At 35.8% G+C, this 21,750-nt stretch overlaps 1 long non-coding RNA gene across 1 annotated transcript in view; it reads right to left on the bottom strand.

Annotated features, from left to right (window-relative positions):
* LOC140339489 (uncharacterized) overlaps window positions 1–21,750 on the bottom strand; it is a 210,016-nt gene that overhangs the window by 130,601 nt on the left and 57,665 nt on the right. The window lies entirely within an intron of this gene.

Genomic DNA, 21,750 nt, shown 5'->3' on the forward strand with positions numbered 1-21,750 from the left:
GTGTTTTTGTTATATTATCTAGAAGCCCTGGTCAAATACACATTACATAGCACATGACACTGAGAAGATTTCAAAGTCATTTTAAATATGCATGTTAAGTCATTGAAAAGTCATTATGAACAACAAAAAAAAGAGGATGTCATAAAAATGCCAGTGGCGACACAATCTGCAAATAGAATGAATCTTTCAGAAGCTAATGACTTAGGGGGACTGGTACAATTGAATAAAGTACTGACAGACTAACACTATTTGTCATTAATAACACTTTTTGAAAGGTTGGCTAATATAATGTGACACAAAATTAGTCAAACACAATTCCCACAATATTGTTTAATTTTACTCCTCATTTAACTTAGTTTTAAGCAAAATCATTATGTCATCTCACCCATATTCTCTTGAATCAGGGATATTTTATAATGGCCTTTCGCATTTAGGAATGAGTTATTATGAATAATATGCTGAATACATTCTTAACTCTGAGAAGTGTAAAGCTAATGGTTTAATCATATTGTGACAGCAACTACACACTTTATGCATTATTTACAAGGCCGAGAGATGAAATGAAGTCACTAAATACCTCAACTCTGCTTCACAGTCATAGTTTGCTGGTTTGGAATGTAATACATTCATCATTGCCTGGATTGTACATTTGCATAGTAATATTAAGATGCCTTGTTGAGAGAGAAAGATAATGACTAACTAAGATCTCTTGCCTCTATTTTTAAAGTGTAGAAACCTCACGGAGCATGATATAATTGGGAGTTGATGGCAGAGACTTTGGTGACACTATAAGGAGGGCAACGGAGTTGAGGATGTTTTGGAGAATTTTACAAAATGTAAAAGCCTGTTTTTTTTTTATAATACCAAGATAGGGGAAAGGTGGTAATGGAATTGTCAAAATCTGTATGGGGATCCATGTAGTTTAATCTTTTATACAGTGGTGGGGGACCCATGAAGTGTTTCCTACTTTTCCCATTGGCCACCATTTTCATTTGCCACTCCAACTATTGACCACCAAGGTCGATCTTCCCACATACTGGTGCATAGGAATGAACGAAACAGTTGCACTGCAGGCCATTGTTCTATGTTTAGTTGAATCATATACATATTTAATGTACAGCGCTGCATAGTATGTTGGCGCTATATAAACCCTGTTTGATATTAATAATAAGAATAATAATATTTGAGCCAAACTGGCACAGACAAGATAGGAGTTTTGCTGATTCCTAGTCAAGGAGGATATGATGTGTATTGAGCCAATCAATTAAATCTTAAGTAAGGCATCTTAATATTAGGGTATTAAATATCCTACTAAACCAATTTACACAAAAGTTTGTAAAGGGACTAGCTTTCCTTTTCACATTAAATAGAAGCTGACTACAGTTTCTGTAGAATCTGATGCTGCCATTGTATTGCTTTTTACTGCACCCCCAAGATGGCATTGAGCAGGTACAAATATCATTGACCAGATTACATTAGTCCACTAAAGATGTAAAGAATCTGGAGGTAAAGTTCTACTTTTAAAAATCTGGGAACAAGTAGTGTTTTATTGCAGAAAGGGAAACAGGCAATGTCCCATCTGCAATAAATAATCTTACCTGTCTGATAACATTCTTCTTTTGGTAAAATTTGCTAAGCTTCACATGTGCAACCTGGCTTACCCTACAGCTGCCAGGACTGAATGAACTCCCACAAGCCTGCATGGGACTTACATCATCCCGGGCCAACCGATGACTGAAAATCAAAACAAAGACGAGAAGAAGGAAGAGGATGTGGCTCCTTCAACAAAACGGGGACAGGTGAGTATAAAGCGGGTTTAGGTCTGCTTCAAGAGAAAAAATGAATGCATTGGTGTAACATTTTCCATTGGATATCCTCCTTGTATTGTCAATAGGCTGCATTAAGGATTATAAACTGGTATAATGATGGTTTCATGGTGTTTGGGATTTAGAGGACAGTCCTGCCAATGGTGCACATAAATACGCTTCTCCAATCCATGACAATTACACATGATAATGTGTATTGCTCAGCCATCATTTGGGTTCATGAAACACACTGAGCTATTTGGTAAATCATAACTAAGCTTAGGCCTAAGTATTTTAGAAACAACAACACTTTTTCTGCAACAGTTTAAAAAAATATAAATTCTTAATGACCTAATAGACAGAACAATGTTTTTTTTATTGAGTATCAGTAATCCATTAATGCTATTTTGTAATATTTATGGGATTAAACATTTGCACTTTCTCTATCAATTGGAACTGTTTATGATGCATAAATAACTGATTCATAATATATGTCTTAGTGTCATTATAATAAATGTAGAATATAAGTTTGCATTCATTTGAGTGTATAAGAATAGAAATAAAAAGTTCAACCAAAACTCAGTGTTTGGAACTTTTGGTAGTTTCTGACATATAAACACACTTCACCTCTGCTCAGGTGTATTACTTTGCCTTCTAGCTTTCCAGTACTTTCAAATCATTTTTCCTTTTACCCATTAGAAAAGCTCCAACTGTACTTTCAGCCCATTGTGCATTTGGGACCTTCAGTCCTCATAGACTGCTCTGTTAGTACCATTTCCCACCCGCTCACCCCTTGGCCATGTGTTCTGTGAATTTTTTAGAGTACTGTAAAAATGAATTGCAATACATTACACCCGAGCAGAGATCAAATTTGTTGACACATCAGAAATTAACAGAAGTGTGTCTAGAGTTCCAATTAAAAACACAATACAGTAAGTTTATGTGTATAAAGAACAAGTATTATTTCCTTAAAGTCCTTAATGACACGCCTGACATTAATTTAAATGTTATATTCGTGATTGCATAAACTTCTCTTACATAGACAGTTAGAATATAATGAAGTTGCAAACTCTTTCATGGTACTGGAAGCTCACATACAGTTCTACAACATGAATAGCACCCACACTATGGATGTGGCATGAAATACTTTCACTTCTTTACAGTCAAAACAATTGATATACAATTAACCTTAAATGCATCTTAGGAAATATTCAACCTCATTTGAATTCAGCAATTAGTGCTTAAATGTAAAAACCTCCTGAGACTCTCAATTCCCCAACGCAGGCTGTAGTAGTATATGATAAATTGCTAAACGCTGTAAACAAAAATGTTTATTTTTTTAATAGTCCCGATAGTTCCCAGGCATTTTTCATTCTTGCAAATGTGCATTCAGATGCTTTTGCCTCTATTTGATTTTTTACTTTTTTTAAGTACAGTTTATAGCTTTTAAAAGTATACTCATCATCACAACCGCCAACAAACTTATCATATGTATCGTATTGATATAATATGATCAATACCATATTTGAGGATTTAGAATTTGCCAATCTGCTTATAAGGTTGTCCGTTAGTAATTACTGTTACACTTTGTTTATAGGGTTATAAATCATAAATGAATGAAAAAGCACCCTGTGTAATGGTTGGATGGGGTTATGGGTTTAACTAAAGCAGAATCAGTGTATATACAGGTTTGCTTTCAGGTCCAAACACTTAAAGGTCATTCATTTTCTTCCAAAGGTCAATACAAATGCAAACATAGACACAGGGAAGTGTCATACCTTAGCCATTCTCCTATTATGTGAAAAACATATTATGATATAAAAATCCTAATGTCAGCCTGGGGTACACATATCTACTTATATTTGAAGATTTTAAAAAACATGAACCTACTACTAAGTTTCTGATCTGGTTTTACAGTCACCTACTGGCCTCCAAATTCTCATATTAATAAACTTACTATTACACCTTACTGTCCATATAGAAAGATTTTTTTGTGTTCCATAGCAAAGGTAAGAGTTTTTTTTTTCTTTACTGCCTACGTTCTGTCAAGGAGATTTCCATTATTTTGTGTTCCAGAGACACAACAGGAAAAGAGGAAAGAGATAATTTGTAAAAAATGAGGATATAGATTGTTGTCACCAAAAAGGGAGACCCCATTAAACGATTCACTAACATTTTTGGGTTTTTATACCTTTCTGTCTCTGCTACAGTGATTGTCATGACAGAGAGAGGCAATCTAACTACTAAGAACACAGAAAACAGAATAAAATTAAAAGATTTATTCTTTACCTACATATACTAACTACTAAATATACTATGTACACATATACTAATATAGTGTACATTACACTATTTTACCTTTGCTGTTGTTAACATTAATAATTTAAATAATTTTCTTTTTTTTATTATCTTCTCCTCCGACATGTACAATATCTAAACATTAAAAAAAAACAAATAATATAAGCCCATTTGTTTTTCTCCTAGCACCGAGACCTTTACCTTTAAATAAACACAATGATTTAGAGTGTTTGAGTTTACAATCAATGCTAATATTCTCAATACAGAATAACATTATGCCTAATCCACGGAGACCAAACCCTCTGATAAACAGATCTTTTACAGGATTTAAGATGTAACATATATTATGTCGTTTTCGAACCACAAGGTCCATGTGATCAATATTCAACATATAAACATTTGTTTAAATGTGTTGTACTAATCTGTACATTAGCCTAAATGCACCCTATGCTGACACATAGATAGTTTAACAAAATTAAGACAAGTGATTAAAGATATTAGTTCAACACAACAAATGAAAAGTTGTATATAGTGCACTATTAAAGCAGATTATTATTTTATAGACAAAGGGATCTATTTATAAAACAAGAAATCAGACATTTTTGCATACTTTCCCTTGTGAGGATTTTCTGGGTCCCTGTCAGTAATTAATTCCCACCAGGGAATGTTTGAGGGAATGTCAGATTCCCTGTTTTATAAATAGATTTACTCATGTTTGCCATATGGAATGTTAAACCTTACAATTCAAAAAATGCAAGCAGGCAGGTTTGAGGTAAGAACAGGCTCTTCTGTCTCTCCTGCAATAAAACAAATTTACCCGTCTGTTTGCAATATTTTCTATAACATACACCGATTTGCGCATCAGCTTAGTGTAGTCCCGGCATAGATGGTTGCTGGGAGAAAATAAATTCTCGTGCTTGTCAAGGGGAGATTCATCATTCTAACCTGGCCAATAAAGATGGCCAAAGATGCAGAACCCAGAAGAGAACCGGGTGAAGATTTCAGTGGCATTTTGTTTTTGTCATGGCGAAGGGGAGAAGAGAGGTGAGTTTAGTTAAACAATTGTCAACAGGCAAGTAGATTTTTCTTTATTGCAGAAGATGTTGTCTGTCCTCTGTCCCAATAAAGAACCTACCTACTCACAATGTATTGTTGGAAGGTCTAGATCTGCATTAACATTCCAAAGGCAGATATGGACACCATTGTTTATAATATAATCTAAATAAACATTTCTAACAACCATTTTTGGAAAACAAATCCCCTCAAAGTGCCAGTGCTGACCCCCAAAAGCACCAACAATATGAGTGTCAGAACTGGACTGGAGAGCAATGGAAAATGGTGGACTATTGGATGAATCATGTTCTCTTTTAGTTCATGTGATGGCCAGGTGAGTGTGATATATTTACCTAGGTAAGAGACAGCAGCACGTGCACCATGGGAAGAAGGCAGGATGGCGGAGGTAGTGTGACTTTTTGTATCTTCTGCTAACCTTAGTTGTATCTTCTGCTAATCTTAGTTCCAGACACAACAGGTCATCTTCAAGGGTCTTGCAGGGTCCCATGCTTTAATCAGCAAGAGCTTATCTAGTGCAGCATGGGGGACCTACATATTTAGACCGTTGATTGTGATGTTTTGACTGATGAGTGTAAATGGGAGCTGTATTGCTCTCTACCAATTTGTAATGCTGTCCATGTTTTCCTAAGCTTTAGAGAGCTTAACTACAATCAGGAGAACTGACTTTCTACTCTCTACTGCAATTAAATTAAAAATTAAGTAATGTTTACTAAGTCTAAGAAGAAGCAATAGAAAAGTGAGCTATCTCTCTCTCCCTGTTACTTTGATCTGTCCTTCTAAGAGCATAGTTCTTGCTGGCACATGAGCACGGCAACACAATACATTGGAGTCTAATTATAAAGCATTGAATCTGAGATTCCCTGGTGGGGGATCAATGACTGCTACTGATACACATGGTGTTGGAAGATTTCACACTAGGAAATGCTTTTGTGAATGTCAGACTCACTACTTTTTAAATTGACCCTACTAGCTCTTGTTTGGCATTTTTGTTTCGGTATGAGTTTTGTTTCGGTATGAGTTTTGCGAAATGATGGCATCAAGTCAAATTTGGGCGTTTACACTAGTTGATTATTAAAATAAACCTAATGATTTGGGTATGAGCAAATACCTCTATGAATTGGTGTTTTAACTGCTTGAAGTTCATCTTTTATTCTGTTTATTTATTGCCTTTCCTGGTTTCCTGCCCCCTCCTTAACCCCTCTGGTTGTATTCCTGAGTGTGGCTTGGGGTTAATTTTATGTACCAATAGCGGTAACCCCAAGCCACACTCGGGGTAGCATTGTAAAGATCCTACCTGCTCCCCACGATCCAGCGGCATCCCCTGGCATCGCATACCCAGCGTGATCGATGGGATGCTTGATGCGTCGGAACGTTGGGGAGGCGTGGCCTGGCGAGAAATTTAAAAGCAGATTTCAATGTAATCTGCTTACAACACATTGATCACAATAATAAAGTGTTAAAAAATAAATCCAAATAATTATTAATAAATAATTAATGAATACTAATTTACGAATAATATTGCACCCTTGTTTGGACAGATTTAAGTGTTTTTGATTCCATTAAATTGTCACAATAAATTTATTGTTAATATAATATTTTTTAAAATTATTATTGATAATTATTTATTATAATATATTTTATCATTTGTGTTTTAAACTTTATCATACCCAGGTGTTATTCCTAACAATTACAAGCCTACAATATTAAACAACAATTGTCCATGCAATGATCCAGGTTTGAAAACATTTGCTAACAAATAGAAAATGGCTTTGAAAAATTGATTCCAGGTTTGCTGGATCACCCAGCTTCACTGATGAAAGTGTATCCTCTCCAGTCTTGGAGAGCTTTAGTAAACCAGGCCCAGTGGGAGAAGCTCACATCAGAGAAACCAAAGTGAGCAATTTCAGTACAGGAAAGGAGCCTTTACAACTGTACAATACTGAATTTGGCTTTAAATACAAAGAAGAAAAGAAAGCAGTAAACACAAAAGGAAAAATAGTGAACACACACGTTTTAAATGTGAGTTGGAAAATATTTGCTAATATAATGGCAACCCACCCACCTCTAAGTTTGTGTTTATATGACTTTCCTTTTTAGAGGTTCTTAGAGAGGTAAATAAAAGCCTACAACCTTGGAAAACACAATGCTGTAACGGCAGCAAGAGTGGAGGTGTATAGAACAGGATATAACTCTCAGTGGGATAAATTACAAGTGATGAGGGCGAACAGAATAAAGCTCCTATTTCAGGAAGTCTTCCAGGCAAAAGCAGAGATTTGGCAGTTTTAGCGTTCCTTTCAAGACAATGCACGTACACCAAAAACATTACTCTTCATAGAGTACCCAGGAGGCTTCTGCAATCATCTGTATGCTTGTGTTCATTCTGCTCCCTCAAATTCAACACAGATCTCCTTTATTAATTTTAATTTGTCATCAATAACCTGACAGTCCCTCTTTCAGCCGGATGTACGGAATTAACCGTTTCACTCACTGTGTCAGCTATTTAAAAAAATGTGATAATGATTAGCGGTAATGAGGTCAAATAAAATAATGGGCAAAAAGCTGTTGCTACAAGCTAAAATGTATAAAACAGGAGGATTTATTAAGCTCACTTGCTGAAAAGTAATTTAAAAACAGGATATTGCCACCTGCAACGTCAGCTCGTTGGGTTATCCAGATCGTTTAAACATGTTGCCCTAATATGTTTATTTGGCCCTGTCATATATTACTTTCCCAAGAATTTCTTATAGCCGGAGCTAATTGTTTCTAGCAAAGTAATATAAACTAGCGGTAATAAATAGAACTGGGAAATAAAAAAAACATGTGGAAGAAAAGCAAGGGAACCGCTAAATTATTCCATGTATATATATTAAAATGTGCACCAAGTTCATCAACCGATAGCAACCTCACAGTTTGATAGGAATTACTGTACTTTCTATGTACAGCCTGTAATACAATGGGGTTGATTTACTAAAAAAAAGTTTAGCCTGTTTACTTTGCAAAATGAATTATTGCTGCCAAAGGGCTTATTCACTTAACTTAGTCATTCTGTAAAAATTCCCAATCACATGCAAAAAATTATTGCTTAATTTAATGTAAATATATTGCTTGCATATTACTGGATAAATGAAGCCAGCAGAGCTTCATCTAAAGTTAGGTGAATTATCCCTATGCTAAGTGAACATGCCCACCACTCATCTAGAATATTGTTTCTATATAAAAAGAAGATATATTCATACCTGTCTGTTGTAATAAAGCAGACCCTTCAGTGCCAAATCTAAACCTGGATGTAGTCGTGTGACCTGAAGCACATTTGAATTGAGGGTGCTCTTGTAATCAGAGACTTCATTGGCACTGAGTTAGGTTTATAGCTAAGGTTAATATGAAGTTAGTATGTCTTTTTACAGTCTCCATAACTGCAAGAAATATAACACATTGATTCAGGAATTTATCCAAATGTCATTCTGGGGTCAAGAAGGCATTTCTGCTTTGGTAAAACAAATTAGACGAGGATGTTTTACAGTTTTTTCTTTTTTTGAATAGATCAGCCATGTTTTTATAGCATTTAAATAATCATTATTATTTTATTGATATCATAGTTAAACTTGATGGATATACAGTTTGTCTTTTCTATGCTATGTAGCTATAGGCATGGCTATTTTTATATGGAAACATTGTCTGCCATTATAATATATTTATGGACTCGAGACAGCTAAGGTCCTAAAAGAGTTTACAACTTAGTTTTAAAGAGGAAATTCCTACTTTTATTGGCAACCCTTTAGCTTAAATAAACACATAATTTCAATCAATATGATTTGTTAGATCTGTAAAAACACGCCACCAAATTTGAAATGTAAACGTTGTATGTTCTGGGTTATATAAGTCTGCAAATAGAGTCCTTTTTCTGGGCCCGTATTCATCATTCAGACACAGGCAGATTCAAATATTAACATGAATCAGTTTAATCCAGTAACAATCTAGTCCCAGTAGTTACATGTAAAAACTAAGGTAGACATAGGGCCTGATTTATTAAAGCTCTCCAAAGCTGGAAAGGATACAATTCGATTAGTGAACCTAGGTGATACAGCAAACCTGGAATGAATCAAATCCAGGCTTAAAAAACATTTGCTAACAAATAGCAAATTACTTAGGAAATCCATTTATTCATTTATTTATATATTTCCAGTATTTATAGAAATACTGAACCTGAAATTTCTCCTTTGTGTTTGTGTATATTTACTGCACTAATATTACTTTTAGGAACAGAGTTCTTTAAAAAAATAAGTATCTGAAATAGTTAAATATACTTGTTTTCACTTTTAGGATGTCTCACACGTTGAGAGCTGTCTGCACTCAAGTATGGTGAGAAAGTGAAATGATAATCAGAAATATAAAGCAAACACAATGATTTATTTCTCACGTGTTCAGTTCTCGTTCTTAATCTTTGGTCAATTACTTAACCCATGTATAAGCGCTGCTTCCAACATTATTGTACTGTGATATAGGGTTATTTGTGTTTTTACACAGATGGTATTACTTAAGGATGAGGGCAGGTAGGATAACTATAGGCGATACATGGATAGGAGATTTTTTATTTTATGGTATACCAGATTGTAATCTAACACAGAACATAAAACAAATTGCATCAATTGCACCTTCCTCCAAAAAGGCATGCAGTGCCAACCCCCCGTCACATCAACATACACACGTGGATTAAGACTAATCTGGGTATATGGCCGTTAACCCATCAGTATGTTTATTAGATTGTAAGAAGAATATTGTCACCAGCAGAAAAAACACAACAATGACTGTAAAACATGTTAACTGCAGGATAATAGCTAACCTAGTAGGGAGGAAGTTGGGACCAGTCAACAATACAAGGTAATAAGTCTACATATAAGCTAAAAATGTCTATGGCATAGATGATGCAGAGAGAGGAGATGACTAGTTCTGCACAAAGGCTCTCTGTTATCCATATATACCTATGATGCCCACTCATGCCTTTGTTGGCATGGCTTAGGAAACAGGATTGTAGAACATCTTTACTGAAGGTGTATATGGACAGGAGAATACATATTATTCTAAATGTAACAGAACATAGGAGAATAGAATAGAATAAATATTGATGTCCACTACAAACCTAGGAGTTTTATTAGGTATTATTTCTACACATCGGTTCAAGAGACTGTCTCCCTGTTCACCATCCCGAACAATGGGCCTGATTTTTCAAAGCTCTCCAAGGCTGGAGAAAATACACTTTCATCAGTGAAGCTGGAATAGATCTGGTCCAGAATTTCAATCATTTGCTAACAAATAGCTAATGACTTTTAGGAAATCCATTCCAGGTTTGCTGGATCACCCAGCTTTACTGAGGAAAGTGTATCCTCTCCAGTTTTGCTGAGCTTTAATAAATCAGGGCCAATGTGTGTAGGTGTCAGGCATTGAGTCTTGCTAATGTAAAGAGTTTCAATAGTTTACCTTACTCCAGTCCAACAGCTACAAGATGTTCACTCTACCATCTTGCCTTTTGTTGATCTGTTGATTAGATTTTTTCAGTTCACCTAAATTTTGTCTCCTAGTTCCTGCCCTATAACCGTTGCCTTGACCTTGACTTATCTCCTGGCTGCCTCCCTGACCCTAGCTTGCTGCTTGTGGTTGCTTGCTAATACTGAGTTCCCTGTTTTGGCTTGTCTTCTAGATCCCCCTGTCTGCAACAGTCACAACCTGATCAGCCATTTCCTATTTCCAAGGTGCCTCTGGCTATTGCTTGTAGAATGCAGTACAAGTGTCACAGTGTCAACCTTCAGTACAATCATTCTCTGCACTTTCCTAAGGCCGTTATTCTCAGGTGTATGAATTGGATTTACATTACACAGTAATATTTGTTGGGTTAAAATATAAATCATGAGCCAGGCAACTCCTTGTGTTGGCATTACATCAGATATAAGACAGTACTCACATAATACTCACACAGTACCCTCATCTGATCCTACAGACAATCCATGAAATCATCTTCATCACACTGTACAGTGAATTACGCTTTTTCACACCAACATGGCTAAGCAGGGAAAATATAGTCTTGTGGGTAGATATGTGAAAAAATGGTATGGGTATTCCCTACCTGAAATTATTATGAAAAACAATGTTTTGAATAATATAAACATTTAGAAAAACAGACATGTTTGTTTATACTGACTAAAAACAATAAATATACAGAACATGGAATTTAACTCCCTATAGACAGAAGTTCATTCAAGGGTTTATTATATAATAAACTAAGAGTTACCACATACCTTACGGGTCTATTAGGAATCCTTTTATGTTCTTAATATGTATCTTGTATACAAGAACATATACTGGGGTATTCTTGAACTTATTATCCTTTTTTAAATTATGTCAACATATTTCATAGGATGTATCATTATCAAGTTTTCTTGATATATCTATCTAAAACCAACAAAAGTACCAGTCCTTAGATGTAGTGGCTACATTTGTCTTTCTTTTTTGAGGCTTTTTCACTTTTATTTTTACTTAGTACCTGTCAGTAAGGATACTTTTTGTTCTAGGATGACAACGCTCATTTACTTTGTGATATTTATGAAGAAGCAATGTGGTCACGCTAGGCTAAAGTGTGTTAGAACCATTGACCATCTCCTCCTCAACTTGTTTTCTTATTTATTTTTGGGGGGTTCAGTAATCAACAGAATGAAATAGGCAGAGCTGATAGGAGTGCTAACACCAGTGAAGAAGAGGACCTGATTTAATAAAGCTTTCCAAGGCTGGAGAGGACTATACTGAAGAACCTGGGTGATCCAGCAAACCTGGGATGGATCCAGGATTGAAAATATTTGTTAACTTATAACAAATGTATTTTTTGGAAATATATTCCTGGTTTGCTCAGGCAGCCAGGGTATCCCATGGTAGTCTATCTTTGTCTTGGAAAGCTTTAATAAATCAGACCCAGAGAGTACAGTAAAGTTTAAAGCTTGTTGAATTTCTAATGAAAAAAGTATTTAGCATATCAATAATAATAATTATATCTAATATAATTATATATATATATATATATATATATATATATATATATAGTTAACAGGCCAAAACTGTTGACTAAGAAAATAACAAAAGTAGTTTGTGTTTTTACCTATAGATTTACCTGTAGATTTAGATTGGGCAAGAACATTTTACCGATAGCATATTCTATTAAATAAAGGGGAATGATCCACACAATAAACTGTTTCAGAGAAATACATTTGAAAATCTTTATTTTATTTTTATTACAAAGTATTAAAACCACCTCAGGATTCCCCGTTCCGTTAGCAATGCATGAGTTAACCCGGTGAATAAAAAAAGCAAGCTTACAGCACACATCAGTCAACAAAAATAAAATATATTTGATTTTCCTTTAAAAAGACTTCACTGAATGAGATTCTTAAAATTCAACGATTTGTAAACAGAATTCCGCTGTGAGGCTAACAAACGCTACACTTCATTCCCCAGGATTTCTATTTGTCTGATAGAACAACGAGATTGACTCTACATTGCAGCTAAATTTGAATTGATGATGGAAACAATGTTAGTAATTCCAGATCAAGCAACCCTTGTGTCTGGCATTTATTTGTGCTGTTTGGTTGTCAGGCTGTCCCAGAGCCCCCTCTCATGTGACATGTCAGCTCCACCATCACACAGAAGAGAAATAGTGAATTCACTTTTACAGTTAGAGGAGCTGAGTGCTATTACCCGTGTATTTGTCACCAGCGAACGCCGTTCTGACTATAATCTGCCATCTGGATGGATGCTACAAAGTTAAGAGCCAGAGACATACATTTCTCAGTAACTACCTGCTGTCAGCTATTATTTTAAGGATCCTGTGATTTTCTTTTATTTTGACTAGAAAAACAAGCCAGCTGTAGTAACAGAACAGGCACATCAGCTAGTCAGTCTCTGGCAGATATGTCACTGGCACTGACACCAGGAAAGGCATTATTCTAGAATAAAATTTATATGGGGGGATTGTGAACATGATCCTGCAGTAAACAGTTTAAATAAATAAAGATAATACAACTAATGATAAATAGTATTTATATAATACATTTATTTATAAACAATTTTTCAAATAAATTGGGCCATTGAGTATATATATATATATATATATATACCAATCAACAAAATATCTCACTCCTATAACACTGCAATACATAATATTTCCCTTATAACACTTAACATGCACAAAAATCTGACTTAAGAATATTGGCCTGGTGAATTCAAGCTTACACTCTTGAACCTCATCCAAACCAGAATGTGCCGTCAGGCCAGTCACTTCAACTTGCACAACATACCCAGATGGCCAATTCTAACTTGCAAAAAAACTTAGACTACAGGAATAACTGCACTTTCAATAGAAATTAAACATTTGTATTTTTCCTGCATTTTAACAAAAGCCAATATGATGGGTTACATTGACTGAAGACAATTTTTGATTCCATCAATATTTGCAGCTTTGCAGGCTGTGAGTACATTCGTTTGGGCTCTAAAGAATTCTGCTCCCCTAAGATGCATTGCTTATTTAGTTCTAGGCAAAAAAAATGCTCCGTCTAAAGACAGCACCCTCTTGTGGGGAGAATGGGGGCATGTACGATTGATAAAAGTGGAATTGATGCTAGTGTACAGCAGGCCATGGCTACAAATTGCTGGCAGGTTGCAGGAACAAGTGCAAATGTGTTACATGTAGTGAAAGAGATATTATATTTTAAAGATGGCCAAGCCAATACTTACTTTTTGCCTGTTCCATTGCTGGTGCCACCATCTTCTTCCAGTTTCTCCTCTGCATTCTGATCTTTGGCCATCTTGATTGACCGGTCAGGATGCTGCACAGGAGTCCACTTAGCCCTAGCACCCACAAGGGAAGCCAGGATTGCCAGGTATCCTTTGCAACAAAACGCATGCGCAGCTCAGTGATATTTGACATCTAGACAGTGATCAGTCAGGTAAGAATAGTTATTGCAGAAGAGACATCAGCTATCTCTTTCTGCAATAAACACCTGCATGACTGTCAATGATTTTTAAACACACAAGTTCCTAAAATATGTTGCTCTCCTATCAATCTTCTGAACATGCTATTTTTTAATTCCTTCCTTGTTTGTAAGTATTTATCAGCCAACTTGCTTTTCTGTGTAGGACTAACAACATCAGCTAAATTGTTGTTGGCCAACTTATCTGCCTACTTATCTGTAGGGGGTGAAGCCATTATGACACCATTGATAGCTAGGAGTGCTGAGCACACCCAGTGGCTACACTTACTATTCCTCCACTCCTTCTGACTTTTCAGCATCAATAAACCCCATCCTCCAATCTAACAGTAAGATGGCCAAGAAAAGTATTGGCAGATACATGTTTTTTTTAAATAAATGTTTAATTTTAATATAGAAATTTAGGGCTGTTGAACTCCTCCACCTTCCACATCTTCAAAAGCCTGCAGTTAGTTTAATTGGCTTAACCCCAAATTGACCTTCAACTGTGTTAACATATGACTTTGGTAGGGACATTAGATTGTGAGCTCCTTTGAGGGAGAGTTAGTGACACGACTATGAACCTTGTACAGCACTGCCTAATATGTTGACGCTATATAAATTATGTTTAAAATTAAAAAATAATATTTTATGTGAAAAAAATGGTTGTTGCAGACTTGCCTTCTGCTTTAAAAAGCCAGAGCCATGTGACCAAACTTATCTTATTTTTTTCCTTTGATTTTTAACATCTCAGTCAAGATACTAAATGCAAAATGTGAGGGCAAGACCTTTGACACCACATACATTACCAATCCATCAATCTATTTGCCTATGAAAGTGCCCCTAATTATTCTTTTTGTTCAGAACCCAGAATAGGAGGGGTTTAGAGAATTCAATGTGCTGAATGTGCTGAATAGGCCAAATCTTGAAATACCTGATTTCAGTATGACAAAAGGAGGTGTTTAATTTTTTAATTGCATTTCCATTTCCATTTTAATAAATAAAAAATTTCAACACAAAGAGTGTTTGAATTGCTCGGTGATAAACAATATCAAAAAGCAGGTCATCGGAAATTAAAAAATACAAAATTATTCTTTACACAATTACAAACACTAACGTAGTGTTTTGATTGCTTTTTTAATGCCTTCAATGTTAATTATAATTGCCAGCAGATGATCTTATGGGACTAATTAGTCTCATCTTTTAATTGCATTTTGAAATGAGGGCTACAATTTTTAAAATCATCTTCTAACTATAGCGATTTAATTTATAGGCTGAAAAGTCTTCAAATTAAAATAAATATTATAAAATAATAAAACATTGTTTGAGAAATAAATGATGGTTCCGGATATAATTACTCTCAGTTAACCCATGGATATTAATTGTCATATATTTTCGATGTCATTCACCAGGCTTCTGTTGTAATATACAGAATTATGACAGACTATATGCACAAGAATATAGGACTTTTTTTTTTTTAAGTAATGAAAAAAATACAAACTTTGTGTGTATATTTATTAAATGGTGGAATTCAGTCCTATGTTGTACCTTAAAGATACAGAAAAATTCCCTGTATTTGTAATAGAAAATTACTTTTCAATTTCTTATCAACAAGCTTCAACTGTGGTCATAGGGAGCAGCATGATGGCTACATGATTTGCACTTTTGCATTTCAATGCTGGGAAAAGATGTTTCATTCCCCCAGGATCACTATCAGCATGTACTCTGCATCTTCTCCCAATGTCTGTGTGGCACTCATGCAAATCTTTTTCTGTATTGTCATTGACATGTAAATACCAAGACAACAGTGCATATTATGGCTTCACCAGTTAACCATTACTTAGTTCAGTGAAGTCAAGGGTAACTTACTTTAACCTAAAATTGGTCCTAGCTTGTGTAATGCTCTAAAAAAATCTCCGTAGCCAATGCCTGGTGTGACCAGTCATTGCAATGAATAACATAATTACCAGTCGCACGCCTTGTCAAATATATATCGCCATAAAAGCAATTACTGTGCTCAGGTCATGTTGTGCCCTGTCCCATCTCATCTTCTGGATCACATTACATAAAGGGACTAAAGTGAAGTATAAGAGGTGACACCAGAGCTAAACTATCCAAGCGAAGTTTGAGATTTATGTTCCATGAAAGGTTCTTAGAAAATATTCATAGGTAGACCACCTACGTTTCACAAAAGTGTAGTCAAGACCACAAAAAGCTTTTCAAAGTATGTAATGTATTTATGAGTGGCCCAAGGTATTTAATGTATTGCTATTCATATAGTGCCATAAAACACCATATAACTAGAATTCATTAAAAAGTCTGAATTTACCAAATCTTCATATGCATAAAAAATATTCTAGCAATGTTTCTGAGCATGATAAGACATTTGGGAAAGCTGCCACTGTTTGGCATGATAAAGGTTCTCATTGGATCAAGGTATCATCTGTGCTGACTGCTGAAAGTTGGAAGCATGTTGGAAGCAAGGTCTTTGCTTGATTTGTGCACCTAATGACAAGCGTTCAATCGTAGCACATGTCTGCATGACAAAAGCTTCATCTACAGAGCAGATCAGCTCAAAAAAATCTTATAGGCAAGCTTAATTTACATCAAAGAATAATTATTTTTAATTAAATTTCATAAATAATCCTAATTATCAATGCGGTACTAATAGGGACAAGCAACGATAAGATATACAGGAACCTTGTACGTTAATAATTATCCGGGGCAATCTATGCGACCTGTCATCGAAATCAATTTTCTGGATTATTTTTTAATTGACACCCTGCACAGAGATACCTGCGTCACACGAGGCTTAAATACACACGAGCCGAGTTTGAACTTGTCACCAGCGATTTGTCATCTTTCAGGACGAAGAAGAAAAAAATGGCAGTTATTTTCAAATGTAATTTCTAGATAGTAATCTCATAGAGACGGACATTCCATCACCACTCAGAGGGAATAAGCATCAAGCTGCAAGTCCTAATTTATGTAATGACATGGACTTGGGCGCTGATTAGCCACCTTATCAGGCCTGTAATAAAGGCTGAATAACCCGGAGTTTATCTTTCATTTATCTGAAGACATTCTGAATATTATCACAAGATTGTAATGTAATCATTATGCGGCACGACGAGTGCAGGCCAGTACACTACATCGTCAATGTCATAGGACTGTCATAGTTCATCCTGCTTACAGTAATTTGCTTGCTCCTTGCACCGTCTTACAATTTTTCAGTTAAAAGTCTCATGTACTCCCAGTAAATGCTATGTGATCATTTACAATTTCGTCAAGTGAGGCCTGACAGTGTCAAGAAGACAGGTCCATGCTGTACACAGCGTACTGCTAAATATTTCTCATTCACAAAGATTGGCTTTAGACATAAGAATATTCATTATTAAAGGAAAAAGAAAAAGTTAGAATATTGCTATGCACAATTGAACAAATAGGTCATCAGAATCACATGTATGCGTTAGAGTAGAGATATTATTTACCCAAAATAATAAATGTTTTAAACATATTATAAGTGATACCATAAAGACTTCCTATGTCCTGGGGATCTCTGTAGAAGAATTTTTAGACCTACATACTTTCCCCAATAGTAACAAGGAGTCCCACTACTCTCAATCTTAGATGTTAAACCTTGTATACTATGTAGAAAGAAAAAGAATAACCACAAATACTCTCTACTGGAGAGTGAGATTTTGCCACTGCAAATTCAGAGAGAATAATGCAACCAGATTGTGACTTTTGGGTTCTTTAAATCCAAAATCTACATTGGCTCTTTAAAATTAACCTTTCCTTACTATGGTCAATTCATATAACAAGCACTAATTAAAAATCAATGCTTTAAAAATTAAGTATTTAGTATTTACCTATATTAGGACCAAGTATACTGTATGAATAATATGTGAATATTACCAGCTATCGTATGTATTAGATGAATTTCAGTATACAGCATCTATGCTGAGATATCTCCAATGCAGTCATACCTATATGCCTACACTGGTGTCCTGACTATCTGATATTTTACTCCAACCACTTCCCACTTGAGGGTTTATGCAAGGTCTCACACAAAGATTCTTTCCTGCTTCCTAAATATTACTGGCAAATAAAGCTGGACAAAATACTAATGTATTTTAATATTTCGGGGAACAGGGGTTTATTAAACACAAAATATTTGCAGAAAACTGGAAAGTGGAAAAGAACAGTCACTTCATATAACTTGTGTAAATAACCAACCACTTATAGAGGTACACAAGAGGGTAAAATCTGATTAACCCAAATCAGATCTATCCAGAAGAGGGGTCTTATGGCTAACAATATTAACCATATATAATTCTTCTTTGTATTAGATAACTTTTAACAATAAAGACCCCTCTTCTAGATAGACCTGATTTGGGTTTTTCCAATATTTCCTACCTAAGCCCAAAATAGTTTCCTTTAGCATAATAGGAAATAAAAAGTACAAGTTTCAGCAGCAAACTTGAAGTCCAAACTGGCAAAGGTCACTCATGTTAGCAGTCCCAGACTTGAACCTCTGCTACAGGGTTGCTTTGGTCCCATATTCTGTGCTTCAAACTCTGTTGGCTTATCACACTTGAGCACTCACATCCACTCAGATTCCTCAGGCCTTTTAAAAGTTTGTAGCCCTGAGCCACACCTGGCGTCAGGCTCCAAGTCTATCCCCCAGTCTGAATTGGTGTAATGCACGCGGGTGTAGACCCACTGTGCCACTGACTTGGTATGCTCCGGAGGGGCGTAACTAAGCCGCTACCTGGTCTTCACTGGAGCCTCTGATGGTGAGGATAGGCTTGGGCTGCAGGGTAGATGCCAGGTGCCACTCCAGAGCAACCCCCAGGTCAGTGGCAGCTGACCAGAGGGGTCAGGGTACTCGGTGCAAGCACCGAGGGGCTTGCGTGGCCAAGAGGGCGATGGTAATCAGACAAAGTCCAAAAACAAGATCCGAGGTCAGGGTCAGGCGGCAAACAGGCAAAGTCCAAGGGTAAGTAAACAAGGTCCGGTACACAGCAAAGCAAACAGAGGAAGCACCTTTGCACTTGGAGTTAGACAGGCTAAAACCTTGAGATTGCTCAGGCAACTTCCTGTAGTAGGAGGTGCCTTTAAATACTAGCAGAGATCCAGCCATAGGCTGTAGAAACAGAGGGTGTGTATGTGTTACCCCATAGATTTAGGAGAGGCACACCCACGCCAGCTTAAACACCAGAGCAAGTCTCAAGCAGGAAGGAAACTCAGGCATGGAACACAGGTACGGGGGTTACTCTACCTGAAAGATAGGACCTGGCGCCAGCACCTGCAATTAGGAGCAGCGGCGCTGGCACGACCCGCAGGCCTAACAGTTGGCAAATTCTATTTGGACCCAGCAGGTGCTTCATAGGTATTTAAAAATCCTGGCCTGGGAAAGGGATGGAGTGCTTGGCCAATCCATTAAATTCAATACACTCCGGTACTGGATCCTAAATAAACAGCCACAAATCTTCAGCACCACAATTAATAATAGCCATATCCAGACCCTTTAATTCTTCTCCCAGGTACCAAACCACTGACCAGTAAGTTAGGTTATTTTAGATTTTTGATATTTTAGGCACAGAGGGGTGGGGTGGGGGGGTTACACTAAAGGAGGTCAGGGTAAAAGAGGCCAAAGCTTTAATAACAGAATTATTCCCGGCTTTATTTTATGCATTTTTTAAAGCAATTTAAAACTCTAACATTTAAGCTGACCATTGAAGCAATAGAAAGAGTATTGTTTTTGCTTGCCATTTGTGTTGGTCAACAGGATTTGTAGAAGATTTAAATAATATAAAGCAATGACGTGAAGAAAAAAAGACAATTCATATACTAAATTAATTCATTATAAGACCACAATATAACATTTTTTTGCAATAGTAAGCCTTTATAGTTGCCCTCTCCCTAACACTTTATTTTGGGTTAATTCAGTGTAATGGTCGCACCTGCCTTCTGCTGGACTTTTCAAAGGAAAATATGCAGAATGCAAAAGGCAAGTATCCCCCGGGCGCTATTTCTGAATTTTTCTTGACTTGTCCTATAAATCAATTTGAAGTTGGCATCCTATAGGCAAATATAAATATTTACCAGTGTGTCAAATTGACTGAATATTTGTCCTATCAAGTTCATGTACAGCTGGTCATTTTTTGAGATAACCCAGTAAAGTGTTATATGTAGAAACACCTTAAATGAATACCTTAACTGAACTTGAAAAAAAAAATCTAGCAGTATTTACTACTCCCTTGACTGTAAGAGTTCTGTATGGATTCACACCATCATATACTGTAGCACATTATAAAAATTAAAGCACAACGGCAGAGCCATTAAAGCCGGTAAGCACCAAAGTGTGTGTATAGACTTCCTATGTTAATATTTATCATGGCAGAAATGGTATTTTAGTCTGAAGCATGAAAGTGAAGGATCCTTATGTTTCAGCCAACCTCCATTTATTTGCTTAATGTTTTTAGAGCAAAGTAATGGTAAAGGATGTGCATTGAGCTCTGTTTGTGTATAATTCATTTACAGCTACTTTTCCAATAAGACACCACATTACATTATTTATTAGTTGGTTGGAATGTCTATGCTTATTTTCACAGTGGAATATTTTCCCCACATATAAAGCTGTATAAAAAGCTAAAGAAATGCTTTTATAGGTTCCTGTCTAGTAGGTATGAATTTACCCAAATTTGCCCTAAAGGGAACCCATATAAAATGAAATAAGTCAAATTCTATTTTGTTTCTTTTTTTCTCAAAGGTGTAGTTTAACCTGATCTTGATGGCCTAGAACATGCAGGTAGCCAGTGAAATCTGGTATGTCTGCTCACTATTTCTGCAAGCTTGCTCTAGGAAAAAGGTCCATTTGAATGGGGATTCTTCCTTTTTTTTCTTTATATAGTGATTAAATTTAAAGTGAAATTGTTATACTTTTGGGTTAAAATACTTTGGTTTTTCAGGCTATATAATTGTAAAACTGCTGTTTTACATTTTGTTGTATTGTTTTCTACATAACGATGTAATACAAAAACAAAGAAAAAGCATCATGGGTAGGCTAAAAAGATACTAGGTAATTATCATCTTCTTTGAGGTGGAATGACTCCTATTTAAAACAACCATTGTGCAGAGTTAACTGGAGATGGTGATGGTGCATAATTGACCCCAAACCTACTGATCTTTGTAAACAACAGGCTTTATTTTAAAAGAACAGTAAGTATATATTGAGCCTAAGGCTGACTCAAAAAATAATATTAAAGGTATTGTTTTTTTTCCTAATGATGCGAAAAATAAATGTTTCCAAGGAATATTTTATGTATTTTTAACTAGTCTTTTACACTAAGTGTTTTATTACTCACAATCAGCATATGGGAATCTCTAAAACAGGTGAAGTGGACTTGAAAAAGAGGGCAATCAGATTCCACAGACTGCAGTAACACAAAAGGAACATGCCACTTTTGTCACTCATATAAGACTATATGTACTAGTTGGTTATTTGCTGAATACTTCTAAGCATGCAAATTGTCATGTACCTGCACCAGAAGCCTAAGAAC

Source organism: Pyxicephalus adspersus, chromosome 10, assembly GCF_032062135.1.
Source record: "Pyxicephalus adspersus chromosome 10, UCB_Pads_2.0, whole genome shotgun sequence".
NCBI lineage: Eukaryota > Metazoa > Chordata > Amphibia > Anura > Pyxicephalidae > Pyxicephalus > Pyxicephalus adspersus.